Consider the following 23,337-nt stretch of genomic DNA (forward strand, 5'->3'; position numbering starts at 1 on the left):
TATTTATAGTGTTAAATATGTTTCACGATGCTATTTTTATTTGTTAGCATGATCATGTTTAGCACTGGTTTAGGATCACTCAATCACACCCATGCCATGATTATATTTTGATATATTATTTGGGTAAAAATATACCTAAAAATGACCAAATTTCAGATAGTATTATTTTGATCCACCCTTGCTGGTGAGAATACGATCCCCTTCCCCATCACCGCCAATCCAACAATTAATCCCACATCCCCAATGCCCTTGCTACTACGGCCTAAACTGTAACTTGCGCGCGCTCGCGCACGCATGTGCTTGCTGGCTAGAGCTATCGGACGGAAGCTTACCGTAGCGTGCGGGAAGGTCGGCGACGTCTGGTCTCGCGCGGTCGAGGACGGCGCGCGGCGACGGCGACGGCACATCGGCGGCTCGATCAAATGAGGGACGACGCACGTACGTACGGCTACCGGCGGTGAGTAGTCCCTCTCTCTCTCTCTCTCTCCCTCTCCGACGTCGGTTCTCGCGGTGGGACGGCGGCGGATTTGGGTGGAGGTAGCGTCGGCGGGGGGCGGGCGATGCGGTCGCGTCGCGCGTCGTCGAGGTGGGCGAGAGGGGTGGCCCTCTCGCCCAAGGGCGCGCGGCGAATGGCGGAGACGCGCTGCCGAGCTTGCGGCCGCGTGGCAGCAACTGGTGACGTCGATCGGTTGGAAGCTTGGGGCGGTGGAGAGACCGACTGGTGGGTCCCCCGGAGGTGGCAGGGCCCACTGCTTTATCGAGTAATCTATATAGCCTGCCCAGGAGCTCGCCGGTCTGCGAGGAAGCTACAGTCTCAGCACCAACGCTGGTACTCTTCTCAATTTTTTTAATTAATGCATTTGATTTTTAATCTACGTTTTTATGTAAATAATTTATATAAATAATTTATTTTTTTATGATTTTAGTTATTACTAGAGTAACTTTAAGTACGATTTATAATTTTAAATATTTAGACAAAAATTTTAATAAGATGAACTGTCAAACTTAATTTTAAAAATCAACCATCTCAATTAAAAAATTTATAGTAACACCGTGGATCCTCGCACTGGGCCTGCACAAGGACGCAAGAGAGCTTGTGGGCATAGAGGACGGAAGGGACGAGGTGATCGACAAGCTATATCAAGGTGTTTAAATGATTAGGATATTTATAACATCTAATTTTTTATACGTTGGCTTGGCGACGTCATTGGTAGAGACGCACTATCCGTATTTTATACGTTGAGTGATACGCTAAATCTAAATGTGCATGCATTTTACATGTTCGTGGACCCAAATGACATCTAGCTAGGTTAGTATATTCTCGTGTATGAATAAAGTAATGACAGTTATCTACTAATTGCGGGTCCTACGTAGCTGCACGGCGACCGGGTGATCGAGTGGTGGTTCTCACGAGTCAACAATCCTCTGTTTTCTAAGTATAGCATACCAATTACCGGCGATATGCAGGGACGGCCGGACGTACGGGATTAATTAGCTTCCAATTGCCCTCTCACGTTGGACAAATATAGTTGTGAATAAAAGGTTTAGTGATCGAAACATAAAGAAGATGTCAAACACATTAGAGTAGCAGTTGATTGTACCATTCAGCTTGCGATAGCGACTCTTGAAAGTGACTTTGGATGCAACATCAGTCCCGCTATAAGTACAACTCAATTATACTACCTGCATACGACTGAAATACTACGATCAATTGATTGGCTAAAGAGGATCAAGTGAGTGGCACTACAACCGTTAGATGATTGAGTCATACGCAAGTCGGATGATTGAGTCGTACGTATAGCAATTTATATGCAATATATAGCATGTACCAGTATACTACCCCCTTAGTTTTTTTTAATTGATACTATTGACTTTAGTCCTACGTTTGAGTCTTCATTTGATCCAAATTTTTTATTTAAATATGCAAAATTACAAATCATAGTTAAAGTTACTTTAGCAATAAATCAAATCATAACGAAATAATCAATAATTTTATAATTTTTTAAATAATACTAATGGTTAAACATAAATAAAAAAACAAAAGGAGGGAGTACACGGAGAGAAATATGAATTCAATGTACAATAATTAGTCAACTAGCTAGGGAGGAGCATGGTTCCGTGCAATTAACGTCGTCATCGTGTAGCTGGATTTAATTCCTAATCACGTCTTCGTCCTCACCCATCCACACATTTTCTGAGCGAGAGAGTCTTCCATGGCGCCTCCAAAGAACTGAGGCAAGAAGCAACCCGCACCCAAGCTGCTCCAGCTACCTGCAGCCATGGAGATGGAGGTGAGCAAGAAGAGGAGACCGGCCGGTTCTTTACTTAGTAATTAAGGTTAGCTAATTAATCCCTCTCCAAACTAGCTCGTAGAATTTCTCAAATTTTGTTATTGTGTTGGGTGAAAAACGGTTCTTCTGCCGCCGGCCTTTGGCATTAATTCGCAAGAACAGTACTAGATAACATCGTGAAGGATTGGATCGGTTGTTATATTCTACGATAGGATTAGTTTCCGGTGCTTATTTACCGTATTACTTACAAAGTTAAAATATCCAAGCCATATAGGATATTATGACACCTGTTAGCATCAAGACTGTAGGTGCAAAACCTCCAGAAAAAATATGTTCTCCCGTCAGAAAAAAATTCTGTAGGTGCACCCACAGAAATATCCGACGGAAAAATACCACAGAAAAATTTAATTGTCCTATAGGTTTACTTACTGAGAAATGTTTAATGTTTAGTGACAGGTTTATTGTGTGTGCGGACCACGGAAAAAGTTTGATGACAGGTTTAGTGAATGTTTCAGTTTCCTTTTCCGGGTTATGAATTGTGGAGATTTAGCCTGTAGGCGTTATAATCGCATGTAATGGCTTCTCAACATATGCATAATATACTCAGATGACATTAATTGTTATATGTAACTCATCTGTTTATCATCATGTTTTACTTATGTATATTTCCAATATTTGATGGAACGATAAAGTTTGCACTTACTGTCAGTGATTATAAGGAGACAAAACCAAAATATTTGTCTACGACAAGTTGCATATACAGCTAGCAGGCGCTAGCCAATAATTGATGTTTCTATATGCTCGGTTATCTTATCAGGAACTAATTAAAGTGAAGGACTAGTGTACGTGACAGCTATTGGAATTGGGTATTCTAAAAGCATTTGACTACTAATTGCCAAAGCTTCATCATCATAAGAAACACATATAAAGAGAAAGCTCTGAACAGTCCGAAATTAATGGAGTTTGCCACAGGCGCAATGGGTACACTCCTCGCCAAACTACGCGAGCTACTTACGGAGGAGTATAACTTGAACAAAAATGTGAAGAATGGGATAACATTTCTCAAGGCTGAGCTCGAAAGCATGCAACCTGCCCTCAAAAAGATCTCAGATGTGCCACTAGACCAGCTTGACGAACAAGTGATGATCTGGGCCAGGGATGTCAGGCATCTGTCCTACAATATTGAGGACATTATCGACACGTTCATGCAGCATGTGGATGACCTTGAGCCATCAAAGAAAAGCAGGTTCGAATGGTTATTCAAGAAGTGTCGTAAGCTGTCCCAAATAAAGATCAAGCACGAAATAGCCAACGACATTAAGGATGTCAAGATCCATGTCAGGGAGGTGATGGAACGGCGTGATAGGTATAAGATTGATGGTGTTGCTACTAATCCTCCAATGATTATTGACCCTCGTATCTTGGCACTGTATGAGAATACCACCAATCTAGTTGGCATCGACAAAGCAAAAGATGATGTAATCGAGAGGTTGACTGAGAGGGATGACACATTGAAGAAGAAACTTAAGTTCATATCCATAATGGGAATTGGAGGATTAGGTAAAACAACTCTTGCTAAAGTAGTGTTTGATAGTCTCAAAATGCAGTTTGAATGTGTTGGTTTGGTTACATTGGGTCAGAAACCAGACATCAAGAAAGTTTTCAAAGACATCCTGATTGAACTTAACAAGGAGAAATACATGAAATTAGATGTAGCGGTACTAAGCGAAAGGCATCTCATCAATGAGCTTAGAGAATATCTTCATAAAAGGAGGTATGTATATGCAGTAACCATCAATTTATCATGCGTTAATTAGTCATAATCTGTGGTATCTGAAGATTGTTTTATTAACAACTAGTTGATTATTTTATTAACAATTTGTGGAGTTGTTAGGAGGCCCGAATCCACGGAACAGGAAGTACTTTGCAGTAGATGGCTCCACATCTATGCTTGTGTCATATGTTCATTTCCATGATTCTATCCTTTGTTCTAAGGATAATATGTTATCACAAACATTAAATAGTATACCATTCTTAGAAACATTTGTATGCAATCTTAGGAACACATTCACCTAATGGTTTAAGATCATCTGTGCACACAAGTTATTGGCTCTTGCATCTAGGGGCGGATCTAGCGTGGGGCGGCGGGGGCTCCTGTTAAGGCCATCGGAGCTCCCACGAATACCCCTACTAAAATTTTATGGTAAAGATCAATAGAAATGGAGGCTGCAACTCTATGTTACTCGTTCAGACTCTTCTAATCTCATTGGCTAGATTCACCACTGTTGCACCATTGGTTCATCTTGTTCAACTTTTTAGTCATTATGTGCATATCCATAGGAGTGATGACCTCATCTATATGTTTCCTAACTGTGTGGTCCAATGAGATGTTCTTTGTTTCATAGACCTAGGCTCTACTAGTATTTATTGTTGGAATGTAAAGCCTAGTATAGTTCACTACAACACAAGTGGGTCACCTACAATATTGCAGAACAACTTCCCAAATTTGGGTCTTAATAGGCCCCTGTCCCATATAGGTAAAACCAAAATGACAAACAAAGTCTATTGGTGAGTATTGCCCCTATTCTTAACTCATGCTCCCCACCATTAGAAATATTTGATGTGGGACTTAAACCCAATAATAATCTCCTGTCAAACAACAAGTCATATGCCTCTTCATCATGTAGTTCTAGGGAGTGTTCTAGGTCTTTAAACCAAGCTATTATACCACCTAGGCCGCATTCGTCTGGGGGTCTGGGGGCTAAGTTATCTTAGCCCCCTTGTTTTTCTCGCGCACGCTTCCCAAACTGCTAAACGGTGTATTTGTATGCAAAAAATTTCTATAGAATAGTTGTTTTAAAAAATCATATTAGTCTATTTTATATTTTAATAATTAATAACTAATTAATCATGTACTAATTTATTACTACGTTTTTCGCGCCGGATAACTAACCCTCCCTCTCACACCCCAAACGAACACGGCTCTAGTGGTCATGGCTTGCTTATGCTACAATTGTCCCCTTCATATGCTAGCACAACATCCTTGGCCCAAGTTACATAAGGCTTAGGCCCATATACAGTAATAACTTTGGGTTTGAGCCTACATAACCCAAAAGATTGTACTCCTTAACAAGGCTACTATCGCCACCTTGTAATTCATGTACTTTCCCATCCTCACTGTCCAATGTGAAACTAAACCCTATACAAATGGTAATATTTGGAGAGGAAAATGCCCTAGTAATTTGCACAATTTTTTTTAGGTACTAGGATTGTTACACTCAAGTTTGTTTGAAACATGTAGTTTCGCTATAGTAGTTGAAGCCCATGGGCTTAGAATTGGCTGCAACATGTGGTTGAGTACCAACTTTAAAGTTTAGTTGGGTGAGTGTAAGTTTATAATCCCTAGCGCTCTACTATAGCATCCTCTGTTAAGCCTTCTAGATGAGCAAATTCACGTTGGAGCTTCCCTATTGCAGACTTTTGTAGGCAGTGTGTTGCATAATTTGCATTTGACAAGGACATAACTAAAGATTTCCCCTACATTTAGAAAAAACAGAATATCTACATTTGCGCTTGGATAACCAACTTGAATCAACAAATGCATTTTCTTAAAATGTCGTGCACTAGAGAACTTTGATATTAATTAACCTAGTGCACAACTGAACAAGATGTTAGCTATGTCAAGCAATAATACAATTTCAGTACTATTCGCTACACATTTATCATATTCTAACTCTTAAATATAATATATATGAATTTCAGATTGTTTTGAACGTGCAGGATCTCGTCTTGATCATTAAACTAAAAACTTGAGGATATTCCATATTTGCACAAGTAATTACGAGTTTAACCCCTACCCAATTGACCTATTAATGATTTGCTTATGTCACTAAATAGCTTGGATACTTGATGCTTGTAGGTTTCTTGTTTTTCCATAGAATGTTTCACTAACTTGTACGCTTTCTTTTCCCAATTTCCCATGCACATATATAGGTATTTGATTATTATTGATGATATATGGGAGACGTCAACGTGGAAAATGATTAAATGTGCCCTAGTGGATAGTGACTGCGGAAGTAGAGTAATCACAACAACTCGTATTTCTGAAGTTGCTGAAGAAGTTGGTAATTTTTACTCGATGGAACCACTTTCTGATGACAACTCAAAAAGGCTATTCTACAATAGAATATTTGGTGTTGAGTGCAAAGGCCCAGAAGACAATCAACTAGTTGAGGCAATTGAAAAGATTTTAAAGAAATGTGGCAGTGTACCATTATCCATCATTACAATAGCTAGTTTATTGGTTAATAAACCAGTGGAAGTATGGTCTGATGTATACAACTCTATAGGTTTTGGCCCTCATGATCAAAACGAAGCAGTTCAAAACACAAGAAAGATAATATCTTTTAGCTACTATGACTTGCCTTCATACCTAAAGACTTGTTTGTTGCACCTAAGCATATTTCCAGAAGACTGTTGGATTGAGAAGGAATCTTTGATTTGGATATGGATAGCAGAAGGTTTTGTCCACGAAGAACAAGGGAATCGATTATACGAGGTCGGTGAGAGTTACTTCAATGAGCTTATAAATAAAGGAATGATCCAGCCAATGGGTTGTGACATTTACAGCAACACCTTGGATGGTTGCAGGGTCCATGACATGGTGCTAGACCTTATTCGCATCTTGGCAGCCAGAGAAAACTTTGTAAGAGTATTAGACAGGGTGCATGAGGTGCACAACATGTCTTTGCAAAGTAGTATGGTCCGCAGGATCGCATTGCACAACAATAGAAATCAAGATGAAAATGATAACCTAGCTATTTCCATGGCACATCTGAGGTCATTCAATGCCATTAGGTGCCCTGTTAGTCTGATGCCGTCGTTTACAAGTTTCCAAGTTCTACGTGTGCTAGTGCTGGAACATTGTGATCTCACAAGAAGTTGTCACTTGAAACATCTAGGGAATCTGCATCAGTTGAGGTACCTAGGTCTACGATACACGCGAGTTGATAAGCTGCCATGGGAAATAGGGGCTCTTGTGCAACTGTAGGTACTAGACGTAAGGAACACAAGCTTGGAGGTACTGCCAGCAACTGTTGGCAAGCTAAGAAAGCTAATGCGCCTATGCATCGATAGACAGACCAGAGTTCTTGCTAGTCTTGGGAATCTATCGTCCCTGCAGGAGCTACAGTTGGGCATTGTATCGATCAACAGCTGCTTAAATTTCGCTGCAGAGGTGTGCAGATTGTCAGAGCTAAGGATTCTCAAGATAAATTGGCTCGGCGAGGCTGATAAAGGTTTCCTAAAGGCACTGGTCGAGTCTCTGCGCAGTCTACAAAGAATCCAAACCCTGGAGATTTTGTTTGGCTCATGGGTCCTAATAACTGACTGGGAAGGTTGGGAGCCCCCACAGCACCTCCAAAAGTTCTGTATGGATGGCCTCCATGTCTTCCTACCTCGGCTGCCAGCGTGGGTGAACTCCATGTGTGTCCCACACCTTTCGTACCTACAACTCCAAGTGCTGGCCATGGAACCACATGACATAGATGTCCTTGGGAGGATGCTGAAGCTCCGGTTCCTCCATATTTACGTCAACACGAAATTTTCATGGACCGTCACAGGTGAAGGGTTGTTTCCAAGCCTGAGATATTGTCGAACAAACACAATGCTCAGATTTCTACAAGGTGCGATGCCGATGCTGAAGTACGTCGAATTTTGTGTGGCCGTCTCTGGGGATGGTTCTACCAATGATGTTGGCTTGGGAAACCTTCCTCTGCTCGACGTAGTATCAGTATTGCTCGACTGCGAGGGTGCCACAGGTAACAAGGTGGAGGAAGTGGAGGCGGCACTGAGGCGAGAGGTCGCAACACACCCTAATAGCCCCACCATTGAAGTGAATTGGTTTACACATCTAAGGTTAGTTTAAGAGGTTAATCATCGCTAACTCATTGATTAGTTAATTAACTCTCCCATATATACACCTTCTGTCTAGCTTTCATTTCTTTTCACTCCTCAATTGACACTCCCTGTGATGTCTCTTCCCTCACTTTCAATTTCAGGAGAAGATGGTTCTAATAAATAAAGAGGTACCACACTTGGACATGAATTTATACACTCGATCCATGTTGCGTGTAATTAATACTGATTTTTGTCAGAGTAACACCACTATATATTAATCTCCTTCAAAGAATACTTTTGGATCATTGTATGTAAACTTTTATTTCTAGTTGTGATTGAACACTAGCAACAGGGGAGCTAGAAGACAGAGAGGGCCAGTAACCTCTGACAGTATGACTGGCATGAGGATTTATGCAAATGGATTTTATGCTTTGCTGACCCCCAATCATATTGGCCCTGACAACATCCAATTGAAACTAGAATCCCATCCTCTAACCATTCCTTTCTACTTGTGCCGATAGATCAATGCTTCTTCTTGTGTTACAGGACTCGAGATATGTGGTGCTGCATCAAACATGTGATCTCTTTTGCCACGTATTTAAACCCAACACAAATGATATCTCATCTGTACTAGGTATTACTCACAACCGGCTCAAATAGGCGCCAAATTTGTGCGCTAAAAGGAAGCCACATTTGTAACGGGTCTAAACACCAACCGGCACAAGATTTGACTCATATTTATATCGGGTATTTGACTCCCATCCATAAAAGTATCCAAGCTGTAACAAGTTTCAATGACTCTGCGTTGGCTCTTAGGCAGTGAAATCGATCTATCTTATAATGTTTAGCTATTCTGGCTTGGATTGATATGTGGTTTAGCCAGTATTTGTTAGGTCCATCTCCTATTGGTTATATACATGGGGCTTTTGATCATGCAAACCATGTATAGAGTAGTACCTGGCATGTCTTAGTGGAATAAGTATCAAATTTCACTAGCTCATTTTGTCTTAAGTAGTGCCTGGCATCTATCTTATATGAGTTGGGTCTAAAGCGCACACAGCAAGAACAATATCTACATTGTTTTTCAATTTTTGCAAATACTAGCCATAAAAGGAGCAAGATAAATTCTGCGACAGCAAGTATCTGTACTCCTTTAAAAGAAAGCAATGATGGTGGCAGTAAATTTACCACCCCATCACCTATCTTGTTTTTTCTACCAACTACTCTATGTCATTTAGTGTTAAAAATTAGTCTTTCTACATGTTATTAATATCTTTTTTCATCTCTAAAATACAAGTTTACCCCTCTTAAAGAATATATAAAATATTTGATGTACCATTGTAAAACATGGATATTTTGCTAGTAACGAAACAAAAATTCTTTACCCTATCACCCTCTGTCCACCGTACTCCATTCCGACCCATTGACAGACCCAGAAACATTTAGCCTTGGCATCAATGACAGATGCCCCCATTTGTTAGCGCAAAAGAGGGACATACCTTTGGAATATTCATCTCTGTTTTTTAAAATCATTATTCACATTTTGAAAAATTCAATTAATCATCAAAACTTAACATATCTCCCCAACTATGAGTCGAATCAACCTCGTTCAACTTTCCTTTTTTTTATAAATGAAATTGAGATATACCCTATGGCACTATTAGTTCATAATAATTATTATTTTCTTTGCGGGGGTTTTGGTGCTTTGTGTTGTTAAACATGTAGTCATCGCTCCGGAAATTCATTACCAGTTGATTTCACCAAGATTTAAATACCTTATTACATTGCTCCTAGTTTATAAATGTATTTATTGTAAAATCGCATCCCTTGTGCTAGGGTGTTAATTAACGGAGCAAATTCGGATGAATAGTGGTTATGCCATATCCTAAACCATAATTTTTAAGCGGATGTTGATCTTTTCAGACACGGATGCGGATACGGATTGTTGCGGATGTCGGAAATGGTGCGGAGTCGGTTCGGAAACGGATTATTACGCTGGATGTGATATGTACATACAATCAATACATTGTCATTCAATATTGGATAAAAAATACTTGGGATATCGATAGGCTTTTGATTGAGTGCTTTATGGGCTAAAAAATTCGGAATATCCGCCAAAATGAGTATCGGATTATCCGATAAGAAAATCGGATAATCCGCATCCACCGGGTATTAATGATATCGCATCTGTATCTGAATCCGTAACTCACTATCCGAATCCGACTCCATATCCACAGATAGTTGCAAACCCCTACCACATCCTCAATTTGAATAGATTTGGATCGGATATTCGTTAACACCCCGAGCCTGCACGGAACGGCCGGTTACCGCGGTAACGAGAATCCTGTTTGCTGCCATCTATGGCAAGCGGCAGGTCACCGTAGATTGTGACATTGTGTAATTAGGCTGGTTGTAGGATCTTATAATGATGGCCGGTTAATCGAACTAACTTTTTGTACCTCGTCTCACCATCCCTTGTATGGGCGTTGTCGCAGAGTACCTCGTAAACCGTGTATTGTGTTTATGCATTCCTATACAAGAAATTGGCACACCTACTGTCACTAAAAAAATTCAGCCCATACGAGAAATTGGCTCATCTAATTTCAGTACATAAATCCAGCTCACAAAAGAATTAGACCTAACTATTTTCGTTACACAAATTCATCCCATACAATAATTAGGCCCACCTAATTTTAGTTAAAAAATTCAGCCAATATGAGAAATTGGTCCACCCATTTTCAGTAAAAAATTCAGCCCATACAAGAATTAGGCCCACATATTTTGAGTACACAATTTCAACCCATGCAAGAATTAGGCCAACCTATTTTTAGTACACAATTTAGCCCATACAAGAATTAGGCTCATCTGTCTTCAGTACACAATTTAGCCCATACAAGAATTAGGCTCACCTGTCTTCAGTACACAAATTCAGCCTATACAAGAAATTGGCTAGCCCACTTACAGTACACAAATTCAGCTCATGCAAGAAATTGGCCCACCTATTTTAAGTAAACAAATTCAGCCCGTACAAGAAATTGGCCCAACTATTTTCATTACACAAATTTAGTCCATACAAGAAATTGGCCCACCTATTTTCAGTACACAAATTCAGCCCGTACAAGAAATTGTCCCAACTATTTTCATTACACAAATTTAGTCCATACAAAAAATTGGCCCACCTATTTTCATTACACAAATTTAGCCCACGAGAGGAACCGGCCCACGTTTGTTCCATACACTAATTTACCGGAGATGAATTCAGCCCAATTGGCCCATCTCATTTCCGCATACACCATTCAGCCCATCCATAAAGCTGGCCCAGAAAACACAGTGTTCAGCACATACCAGAAATTGCTCCCCACGTCCTTTCCACGGAGGTAAAGCTGGCCCATTGACACACCTCTTTTTCCGTCAACAAATTCAGCTCATCCATGAAATTGTTCGGCCTCTTACTGAAGAATGAATTCGACCCATTAATAAAAGAAGCCCATACTGTTGCCCAAATTGAATTCAGCACATCTAATATTGTTGGTAGTATAATTTAATCACAGCTGTTTGATAAAAATAGATCAACGGTGTCGATTAAATACTACTGCCAGTAGAGTACACCGAAGACGGACTCTTAATTGATTGATTAGTTATTACTTCAATAAGTATATACATGTTCTGATTCCTCTCTGAAATCAGCTCTTTCTCAATTCTCGCGTTCTTTCACATTCCAAAATTCATATCCCTCTTCTAATACCAATTTTAGGGGCTGACGAAGAAAGACAAAGACGATGTCGATGATGAGGAGATTTCAGCTTCAGATGAAGTTGACGGAAACAACGTACAGTGATGATGAGAAGATTTCAGCTGCTGGTCAAGAGGTGAAGCGTTTTCGAAGGATTCTTTAAAGCAGCCTAGTTGTGGTGCCTGAACAGATTTACCAGCTGCGTCTGATCGCATTTTTCAGCTCAGGCATTGTTTAGTTCCAAAATTTTTTTCCAAAAACATCACATCGAATTTTTGGACACCTAAATAAAGCATTAAACATAGATGAATCAAAAAACTAATTGCACAGTTATGGAAGAAATCTTGAGACGAATCTTTTGAGCCTAATTAGTCCATAATTAGCCATAAGTGCTACAGTGACCAACATGTGCTAATGACGGATTAATTAGGCTCAAAAGATTCGTCTCGTGGTTTCTAGGCTAGTCATGAAATTCGTTTTTTCATTTGTGTCCAAAAACTCCTTCTGATATCCGGTCAAACGTTTGATGTGATGTTTTTGCCAAAAATTTTGGCAACTAAACACCACCTCATTCTTCACTCTTCACCTCACTTAAAAGTTATAATTGTACCTGTTGCTCCCTGCAGAAGAAATAACTGTGCCTTTGGCCTGCAAAATCTACCAGCATATTCAGGGTTGCTACCTTGCTGGGCAATGCAACTTCAATTCAATCCTAGTTGGGTGTTAGCCCCTAGTCATATCGGATATTTGGACACTTATTATAAGTAGTAAACGTAGTCTATAAATAAACCTATACATAATCTTGGACTAATTTGCGAGACGAATCTAATGAGCCTAATTAATCCATGGATTAATTAGGCTAAAATATTTGCCTTGTGGATTAGCTCTCATTTATGAAATAAGTTTTTTTATTAGTCTATATTTAATACTTAGTGTCCTAACATCCGATGTGACATGGGGCTAAAAAGTTTAGCCCCATTTAAGCAACCCCTAAGGTCATGGAGAAATCGGTTTGGTCAGGTCGAGTGACTAGGGATGTTACTTGCCAAAATATGTAGTATGAAAAGGGGTATACTTCTTGTAGACAATAACTTGGGACATGAGATGTGGACCCATTGATTGTCCAATCTATCGACATCTTAATGTAAAAAATGAAACGATATGTTTCAAATTGTTGAGAGATACTAAGGCCCCGTTTAGTTCCTAAATTTTTTTCCAAAAACATCATATCGAATTTTTGGACATCTAAATGAAGAATTAAATATATGTAAACATTAAAACTAATTATACAGTTATGAAGGAAATAGTGAGACGAATCATTTGAGTCTAATTAGGACGTGACTAGCTATAAGTGCTACACTAACCAACATATGCTAATGACGGATTCGTCTTGCGGTTTCCAGTCGGAATCTAAAATTTGTTTTGTAATTAGACTAAGTTTAATACTTCAAATATGTGTTTAAAGTTTTGATGTGATGTTTTTGCAAAAAAATTTTGCAAACTAAACAACCCCTAAATGCACTTCCATTTGCTTTCCTATCAAAGGGCTCGTATCCTCCCCGTTGTGTTTGATTCCCATAGGATTGGATAGACATTTTGACTTTAATTCCTGCAATTCTTTTCATTCATGTATTTTCTCATACCTGCAATTATCGAAGGTGTTGGAATTATTAATTGGGCTAAGGCCCATGTGTAGAATAATTCCTAGGAAAATCACAAAAGCCCACCTCATGGAAGCATGCATGAGAATATTTAGTACCGTCTTGCTAGTTCTATGAGAGTGAGACCTACATAAATAGAAGAGTGCTCTTTAGGCTCTTGAGCAAGAAGGAAATAGAGCAACACACGTGCGCGCTCGCTCGTCTCGCCTGGCTTGGGCCCGGGCACGGGCCGAGCCGGGTGGCGCGTGCGCACGATATGCGCGTGAATGGTCCGGTAAAATTGGCTCCTTGCGCAGATGCGGCTTCCTTTTGCAGTTTTGTATCAGATTCTTTCTTTCGCGAGATAGCGTAGTCCGGATAGGTTACGCGCGACCTATCCGGTTCGGTTACAGCTTCCTTTTGTAGTTTTGTATCAGATTCTTTCTTTCGCGAGATAGCGTAGAGTCCGGATAGGTTACGCGCGCCCTATCCGGTTCGGTTACGACGTGGTAGGCGTGCTGATCACACGTCCTATAAATACCGAACCGCTACCTCGTTGCAACGTACGTGAAAAACAATTTAGGGTTTGCCTCTCCTATGTGCTGCGCCGGCACTGTCGTCTACTCTGTCCCCTTCGCCGGCGTGCACCAGCGATCGGGAAAGCAGGTCTTCGGAACCGTCGTCCTCGTGAAGTCCTGCACCGGGAGAGGGTAAATAAGGTTTTTGGGAAGCGCTCTGCGCGACTGCTTGCTGTTCGTCAACGACGGCTCGTCTTCCCCGTCGATCGGTCGTGTCTCGCCGTCGTCAACATCCTACGCCGCGAGTCGTTCATGCTGCTTCCAATCCTCTTCAAAACAATCTTCGGTATAGGTCAATTATGTTTAATCTAGTTCTGCATCTATTTAGTCTATTCGTGTGTACCTATTTCCCATACATGTTTAGATTAGATCTGTACATGTTGGTTGATCTATGTGTTGCCATGCTTTTGCTTTACAATGTCATGATTTATTTACACGATAGATTAAATCATTATGTGTTTATACTTTCAACAATCCAAAAACCTTATTACAGGCACTGTGATTTTTCAATGGCTAGTTTTGCCGATGCACTGAGGCCGGATAAATTCAGCGATGTGCACTTTAAGAGATGGCAGATCAGGGTCACTCAGTGGCTGACGGCTATGAAGTGCTTCTGGGTTAGTACTGGTAAACCTGAAGGGGTTCTGACTGCTGAACAGCAGAAAGAATTCGAGGAAGCCACTACTATATTTATAGGAGGCATTCTTAGCGTTCTTGGTGATCGTCTTGTAGAGTCATATATACCAAATTCAGTGCCACTGATGCTAGCAATGAGTTGTATATCCTAGAGCAATTTCATGATATTAGGATGGTTGAAAACCGTTCTGTGGTCGAATAGGCTCATGATATACAAACCATCGCTAAGGAACTCTAACTCCTAAAGTGCGCCTTACCCGACAAGTTTGTGGCCGCATGCATTATTGCGAAGCTTACTCCTACTTGGAGAAATTTCGGCGCTTCACTACAACACAAGAGACAGGAATATTCCGTTGAGAGATTGATTTCGTCTCTTGATGTTGAAGAGAAGGATTGAGCTAAGGATGTTGCGTCTAAAGACGATGGGGGACAGTCAAATGCTAATGTGGTGCACAAGCCCTCTCACAAAAACAACGGAAAATTCAAAGCCAAGCAGAACACTAACTTCAAGAAGAAGGGTAACAATGACAATAAAGAAGAGAGGACTTGCTTCGTGTGTGGCATGTCTAGCCATCTGGCTAGGAAGTGCCCACGACGCAAGGGCATGAAGGCACCTGCTAGACAGACTTCTAACTCTGTCAATGTGACCATTGGCAAGACTGAAGATGGGACAGGGTATGGTAATTTTCCTACTGTTCTTTCAGTCAGTCAATCTACTAATTGGTGGGTTGATACACGAGCCAATGTACATGTTTGTGCTGATATTTCATTGTTTACCTCTTTATCAGGCTATCTGAGATTCCTTCGTTCTAATGGGGAATGGGTCGCATGCTTCTGTTCATGGTGTTGGCACGGTGGATCTGAAGTTTACTTCGGGAAAGATTGTGCAGCTGAAGAATGGGCAGCATGTCCCTACTATCGACAAGAATCTCGTTAGTGGTTCCCGTCTATGTAGAGACAGATTTAAGTTAGTGTTTGAGTCTAATAAAGCAGTGTTGACCTCGAATCATGTACTTAACAGAATTCCTAACAGAAATAAGAACAAAACACCATACGAGGTATGGATTGGGAGAAAACTATCACTTTCTTACTTGCGAACGTGGGGGTGCTTGGCAAAAGTCAATGTACCAATTCCTAAGAAACGTAAGTTGGAACTCAACACTGTGGACTGTGTCTTTTTGGGATATGCTCATCATAGCATTGCTTATAGGTTTTATTAGTTAAATCTGAGGTACCGGACATCCATGTTGGTACAATTATGGAGTCTCGAGATGCCACTTTCTTTGAAAACATTTTCCCAATGAAAGATGGACATAACACTTCTAGCCAATCTTCTGAGATGGTGCCAAGTTCAGTCACTCCAATTGAACGTTCGGAACCTACACATGAAATTGTTATTGAGCAGGCTGCCAGTGAAGCTCCTAGGATGAGCAAGAGACAAAGGACGGCTAAGTCCTTTGGAGATGACTTCACTGTGTATCTCGTGGATGACACTCCTAAGTCAATTTCAGAAGCTTATGCATCCCCAGATGCAGACTACTGGAAGGAGACTGTCCGTAGTGAAATGGACTCTATTATTGCTATCGGGACTTGGGAGGTGACAGAGCGACCCTATGGATGCAAACCCGTAGGATGCAAGTGGGTATTCAAGAAGAAGCTTAGGCTTGATGGTACTATTGAAAAGTATAAGGCTCGGCTTGTGGCTAAGGGCTATACTCAGAAAAAAGGCGAAGATTTCTTTGATACTTACTCACCTGTTGCACGATTGACCACAGTTCGAGTACTACTATCTCTGGCTGCCTCACATGGTCTTCTCTTTCATCAAATGGACGTTAAGACAGCTTTCCTCAATGGAGAGTTGGATGAGGAAATTTACATGGATCAGCCTGATAGATTTGTAGTAAAAGGTCAAGACGGCAAAATGTGTAAGTTGCTAAAATCTTTGTATGGTCTGAAACAAGCTCCTAAGCAGTGGCATGAGAAATTTGATATAACAGTAACATTTGCAGGCTTTGCAGTCAATGAGGCAGATAAATGTGTATACTATCGCCATGGTGGGGGCGATGGAGTTATTTTATGTCTGTATGTTGATGACATACTGATCTTTGGGACTAACATTGAGGTGATTAAAGAGGTTAAATCATTTTGTCTCAAAACTTTGACATGAAGGATTTGGGAGTAGCTGATGTTATTCTAAACATTAAGCTAATTAAGGGCTACGATGGGATTACATTGTCGCAGTCTCATTATGTGGAGAAGATCTTGAATCGCTTTGGCTATATTGATAGCAAACCTTCTCCAACGCCTTATGATCCTAGTCTGTTGCTTCGCAAGAACAAGAAACAAAGTAGGAATCAACTTGAGTATTCTCAAATCATTGGCTCACTCATGTACCTAGCTAGTGCAACTAGGCCTGACATCTCTTTTGCTGTGAGCAAGTTGAGCCGGTTTACCTCTAATCCGGGAGATGATCATTGGCAAGCGCTCGAGCGAGTTATGCGCTATCTAAAAGGTACTATGGACTTGGGACTTTGCTATTCAGGTTATCCCGCGATGCTAGAGGGGTATAGTGATTCAAATTGGATCTCAGATGCTGATGAGGTCAAAGCCACTAGTGGATATGCCTTCACACTAGGTGGTGGTGCTGTTTCATGGAGGTCTTGCAAACAGACCATCTTGACAAGGTCAACCATGGAAGCAGAGTTTACGGCACTAGATACTGCTACTGGTTAGGCATAATGGTTGAGAGATCTACTAATGGATCTACCAATTATTGAAAAACATGTGTGAGCTATCCTAATGAACTGGGATAATCAAACTGATAGTTAAGGTGAACAGTTCTAAGGATAATATGAAATTGTCCAGGCATGTGAAGAGACGATTGAAGTCTGTCAGGAAATTGAGAAACTCCGAAGTTATAACGTTGGATTACATCCAAACAGCTAGAAACCGGGCAGATCACTTTACTAAGGGGCTATCACGGAATGTGATAGACACTGCATCGAATGAGATGGGTATGAGACCCATATGAGTTATCTATGGTAGCAACCCAACCTATGTGATCGGAGATCCCGTGAATTAGGACCTGGGAAGAACAAGCCATTAGTTAACTGGAGGAGAGTATTCTTATTTAATAAACCCTCTCTAAGTGAATATGCATGTACTCTTTTGCTACAAGGCAGGTTGGCAATGCCATAATGTGTTCTGTTGGCTTTAATTAGCGAAGATACTATCCTGTAGAGAAATCTTGAAAAAACACACCTATATGAGCTTGGCTAGTAGCCGCAGTCTATGGAGATTTTGGGTGAATCTTCTAGGAAGCTCATGAATAGACCATGGAGTATGACTTATAGGCTCCACCCGCGGGGTAGGCTACTGGCAGCCTAGTATCAGTCAAGGCTCTGAGTGAAACTTACTTGCACCAAACTTACAATTCAAGGCATAGTCCATTGTTCAAGTTGTGAGTAAGTGTAGCTAAGGTTTCTAGGTGGATATTCAACCTTAATCGGTCTCCATCACAATACTGGTATATAAACCGTACATTAGGACATGCAAATCTCTAAGTCTTTTGAGATTTGTTGGAGGATTGTTGGAATTATTAATTGGGCTAAGGCCCATGTGTAGAATAATTACTAGGAAAATCACAAAAGCCCACCTCATGGAAGCATGCATGAGAACATTTAGTACCACCTTGCTAGTTCTGTGAGAGTGAGACCTTCTTAAATAGGAGAGTGCTCTCTAGGCTCTTGAGCAAGAAGGAAATAGAGCAACACGCGCGCGCTCGCTCGCCTCGCCTCACATGGCCTGGCTTGGGCTCGGGCTCAGTCTTGGGCACGTGCCGGGCCGGATGGCGCGCACGCACGACATACGCGTGAATGGTCCATCAAAATTGGCTCCTCGTGCTTACGCAGATGCGGCTTCCTTTTATAGTTTTGTTTTGCTGCGTGAAACGGAAATTCCGGTGATCAGTTTTGGAAACTTATCGTATCAGATTCTTTCTTGCACGAGATAGCTTAGAGTCCGGATAGGTTACGCGTGGCCTATCCGGTTCGGTTACGACGTGGTAGGCGTGCTGATCACACGTCCTATAAATACCAGACCACTACCTCATTGCAATGTACGTGAAAAACAATCTAGAGTTTGCCTCTTCTCTGTGCTGCGCTGCCACTATCGTCTACTCCGTCCCCTTCGCCGGCGAGCACCAGCAGGTCTCCGGAACCGTCGTGGTCGTGAAGTCCTGCACCGGGAGAGGGCGAATAAGGTTTTTGGGAAGTGCTCTGCGCGACTGCTTGCTGTTCGTCAACGACGGCTCGTCTTCCCCGTCGATCGGTCGCGGCTCGCTGTCGTCAACATCCTACGCCGCGAGTCGTTCGTGCTGCTTCCAATCCTCTTCAAAACAACCTTCGGTACAGGTCAATTATGTTTAATCTAGTTCTGCATCTATTTAATCTATTCGTGTGTAGCTATTTCGCATACATGTTTAGATTAGATCTGTACATGTTGGTTGATATATGTGTTGCCAAGCTTTCGCTTTACAATATCATGATTTATTTACGCGATTGATTTACTCATCATGTGCTTATACTTTCAACAGAAGGGTCCCTATAACACAACCGATTGAACTAGCGTGGGAGGAGGAGGTAGCCTAGAATTAAGTTTTTAGATCCTTTTCAATCTTTTTCGGGAGAATTTACAGCATGCAGTGTTTGTACATGGGATTTTTGAGACTACTACACTGTACCATAAAGTTATCTTTTTCTAGGCTTCCACTAGGTCATAAAGTTATCGAATCATTTGCATCAATGATTTCATATTTCATTATAAAAATACTATATGGGTGTGTTAGTCTTGTTCAAAGTTATTAATTTATTGGTTTATTATTCATAATTTTACTTTCTAAAGGGAAACATTGTTTCACTCGTGATTGGAATGCAGTAATTTATATCAATATATTTTTATATGTTAACGTATTATACCCTGTAGTTGTCACTTATGAGGGAAGAGAAAATGCTAGCTACTTGGATTGATGTTCGATCAACGGTCCATAATAATTTGGTTTACCTTAAAAACTCCATCGTTAAAAATACGAATCAATATGATATTCAGGAGTCGAGAACGTAAACATCTTCTTCAATTTCATTCATAGTTCAACTAAGATCTTTACTCACCAAGAATTTCTCTTGATTCATATAATTAATAGGCAACTTGATGAAAGCAACTTAAGAAAAATAGAGATACACACAAATGAACACATATGCCAACCGTATAGACAAACGATTCAAATAGTACTCCCTCTATTTATTTTTTATTTGATTTTAAGTCTCCGTTTGATTATTTTTTTATTCTAAAAATTTATATAATTATTAATTATTTTTTTTATGATTTAATCTATTACTAAAGACCTTTAAGCATAATTTATAATTTTATATATTTATTAAAAAAATTTTATAAGACAAACAATCAAATGTATATTTAAAAGTAAAAAGACCTAGAGGGAGTATGTTTCTGATGGCCCCAGCTGGCGGATGCTTCTCCGGTACCACCCTCGTATAATGATAGATTATTTCATTTGTTCTTAATAGAAACTGGATAAATTTGTACCATTATTTTAAGCTATATAATAACAAGTAAAATATAGGAAGCACGCTATGGTTAAGCCGTGGTGCATAAGCATGACTCCGCTCGTCATGGTTTAAATCCCAGTGCTCACGAATATTATGGGTTTTCAACATATATTTTTTGAGATCAGGGATGTGTTTGTGAGCATCTATTATTCTACCATATAACTACAAAGAAAACAATAACAAGGTAGTTTTAAATGTAAGATGTGTTAGCAAGTTTGATGCAAAATAGTTATACTATATTAAAAATATCATTTATCATATTTTCACTGAAAGCTAAAACCAAAAATCATTTTCAATGGACTGGTAGTGTATCCTGCAGGTACCGTAGAATTTTTTTTATGTGGTCCCAGCTGGCCGGTTACGGCGGCATGCATTATTTAAGATAATGAAAATATATTTCCAATCCATTTTGTGCAGCATAACATCAACACTCTTATCGTTTTATAATATTTTTCTTGGATACATAGAAATTATATGGTGAGATACAAGACAACAACAGTTCCATGACATGAAAAATATACGAGATAAAAGAAAACACAGTTTTTGGAAACCACGACGTTTCATTCAATTGCAAATGTCCTATTTTGTGTATTCTATCAGAGCAATTTTACCAATCCTTAAGAACGTGCGAGAGATACCATTATTTTCTATCTAAAATTTTGTACCTCTTGATATCTTATATACTAAAAATAGCAAATTTTACATAGAAAAATGTGGTACCTCATGATATCTCTTCAAAGATAAAAAAAATGTTCATTCTATTATGTTGAAGATTGGAATTAAGCAAAATTAAGATATATCCTATTATGTGTACGCAAACTTCACACAACAATTAATCGACCAATTTATTAGTAGATCTCAAATTGAATAATGAAAGAAGAAAAAAAATCAAAACTAAACTAAACTCCGAACTTCATTGAAAATAGCACAATCAATAGACTGACCCTTTCTTTTCTCTTGCAAATAAACATTATTTGCTGACAACCTAATTAAGTGAAGAATCATGTGAATAAATACAATATCCGGGAATAGAAGTGTCTTTTTCTTAATTTCATTCAGATTAGTAATAAGACTTCCCCTCAAAAAAAAGGTTTGACTTGATTAATTTAATATAATTGCCAACATGAGGGGAGGGCCATCTAAGGTAGGCTCTAGCGGTGAGTCAATGGCGTACACACATCCATGCACATGGTATGAACAAGATTGAAAATTGTTTTCTGTATATGGCCAGGAAATGGTTGACCAATTAACCTACCAGCCAGCTGCCAGAATATTTTGGCACGATCTCCAAATGGGCTTTAACTAAGATCATCCGAAGTGCAGAGAATGTTATATACACCTGTCTACTGTTTAAACTCCCGAAATTAATAGATTTGTGTAAAAGAAATTAATCGCATCATTTGTAATATACCATTTCACTTGTTCTCGATTTGCGTAAAGAAATTAATCTAGATGTACTATACGCTGCTACGTAAGCCTTAATACATACTGGCTCGTAGGTGCCAATTAATTTAAAACGGCCGGCGCATATTTGTTGTTTTCTAGCCCTACGGGATGGCAAAATACACAGGATGTGGTGTCCACGACACATGGAGATGTGGTGTTTGACGAGTTCACCTAGCTAGTAGGGAATAGGGCATATACGTGAGCATTTTAGATCTAGTTGGACGTTGTTGAGCCGGCGTCAACGACCCGCTCCACAACGCAGGCAAGAGCAGGTACAATAGCAGGCTATTAGCTAGCTGTAAACATATTTTAAAAAGATAAGAGATGAGAGAGAAGAGGAGTGAGCTATTAATTTGTAGTCAGCTGCAGCAGGACTCCAATACACATTGTGTGTATGACATGTGGGACATGGTGATATATGTTTTATGGGTAGCTATTAAATGAATTGGCTATTAGATTGACTATAGATGAATTAGAGCTAGTAATTAGCAATACTTTTGAACTTGCTCTAAATTGGTGCTTTTGTCAACATGTTTAATTCATCACACAGCCACTTGGCTGACTTCCCCCCACACCAACAAGCTTTCGATAGGTGCAACACGGCGCGCTCGCTAGCTACCGCTAGAGATGTCGAGCCATGGAAGTTGCCGCGGGGGCGGTGCGTCCTGTCATCGGCAAGCTCTACGAGGTGATCAAGGATGAGTACGGCCTGGAGGAGAAGGTGAAGAAAGGCATCAGCTCCATCCAGACGGAGCTGGAGATGATGCACGCCGCCCTGGACAAGGTGTCCGCAGTGCCGTTAGAACATGTATGTTTGATATATGTCTTGAATCGAATTAAAGCGCAATTAAACCTATTTTAGAAAAAAAAACCAACATGGAATCAAATGATGTATGGGTATGAATATTATGATACCATAGCTTTAGTACCAATATATTGCTAGTATAACGGAAGAGAATCTTCTAGAAGAGATACATTAGATCAAGCTAGCGCCTTCCAATCTATGCGAGGTTTTGCGCAAAGATGGCTGAGTATGAGGAATATTCTATAATCACTACTCCCTCCGTTTTATAATGTAAGATGTTTGACTTTTTTATCGTAATGTTTGATCATTTGTCTTATTCAAAAAATTATGAAAATATCATTTATTTTGCTCGTGACTTACTTTATTATTAAAAAACTTTAAAACACGACTTGTTATTTTTTATATTTGTACTAAATTTTTGAATAAGACGAATAATTAAATGTTACACTAAAAAAGTCAAACATGTTACATTATAAAATGGTGAGAGTATTTGGTAATAGTGTTAGTCTTGTTGCTATAGTGCTAGAGCGTTGCTACCATCTATGGCAAGCGGCGGGTCCCGTAGATTGTGTAATTAGTACAGCTGGTTGTAGGATCTTATAATGATGGCTGCTGGTTAAGCCAACTAGTTCTTTGTACCTCTTGTCTCACCATCCCCTGCATGGGCATCGTTGCAAAGTAGCCTC

At 40.0% G+C, this 23,337-nt stretch overlaps 1 pseudogene; it reads left to right on the forward strand.

Annotated features, from left to right (window-relative positions):
- Positions 1-2,126: 2,126 nt before the first annotated feature.
- Positions 2,127-8,962, forward strand: LOC102714231 (annotated as a pseudogene).
- Positions 8,963-23,337: the final 14,375 nt, after the last annotated feature.

Source organism: Oryza brachyantha, chromosome 11 (assembly GCF_000231095.2).
Source record: "Oryza brachyantha chromosome 11, ObraRS2, whole genome shotgun sequence".
Taxonomy (NCBI): domain Eukaryota; kingdom Viridiplantae; phylum Streptophyta; class Magnoliopsida; order Poales; family Poaceae; genus Oryza; species Oryza brachyantha.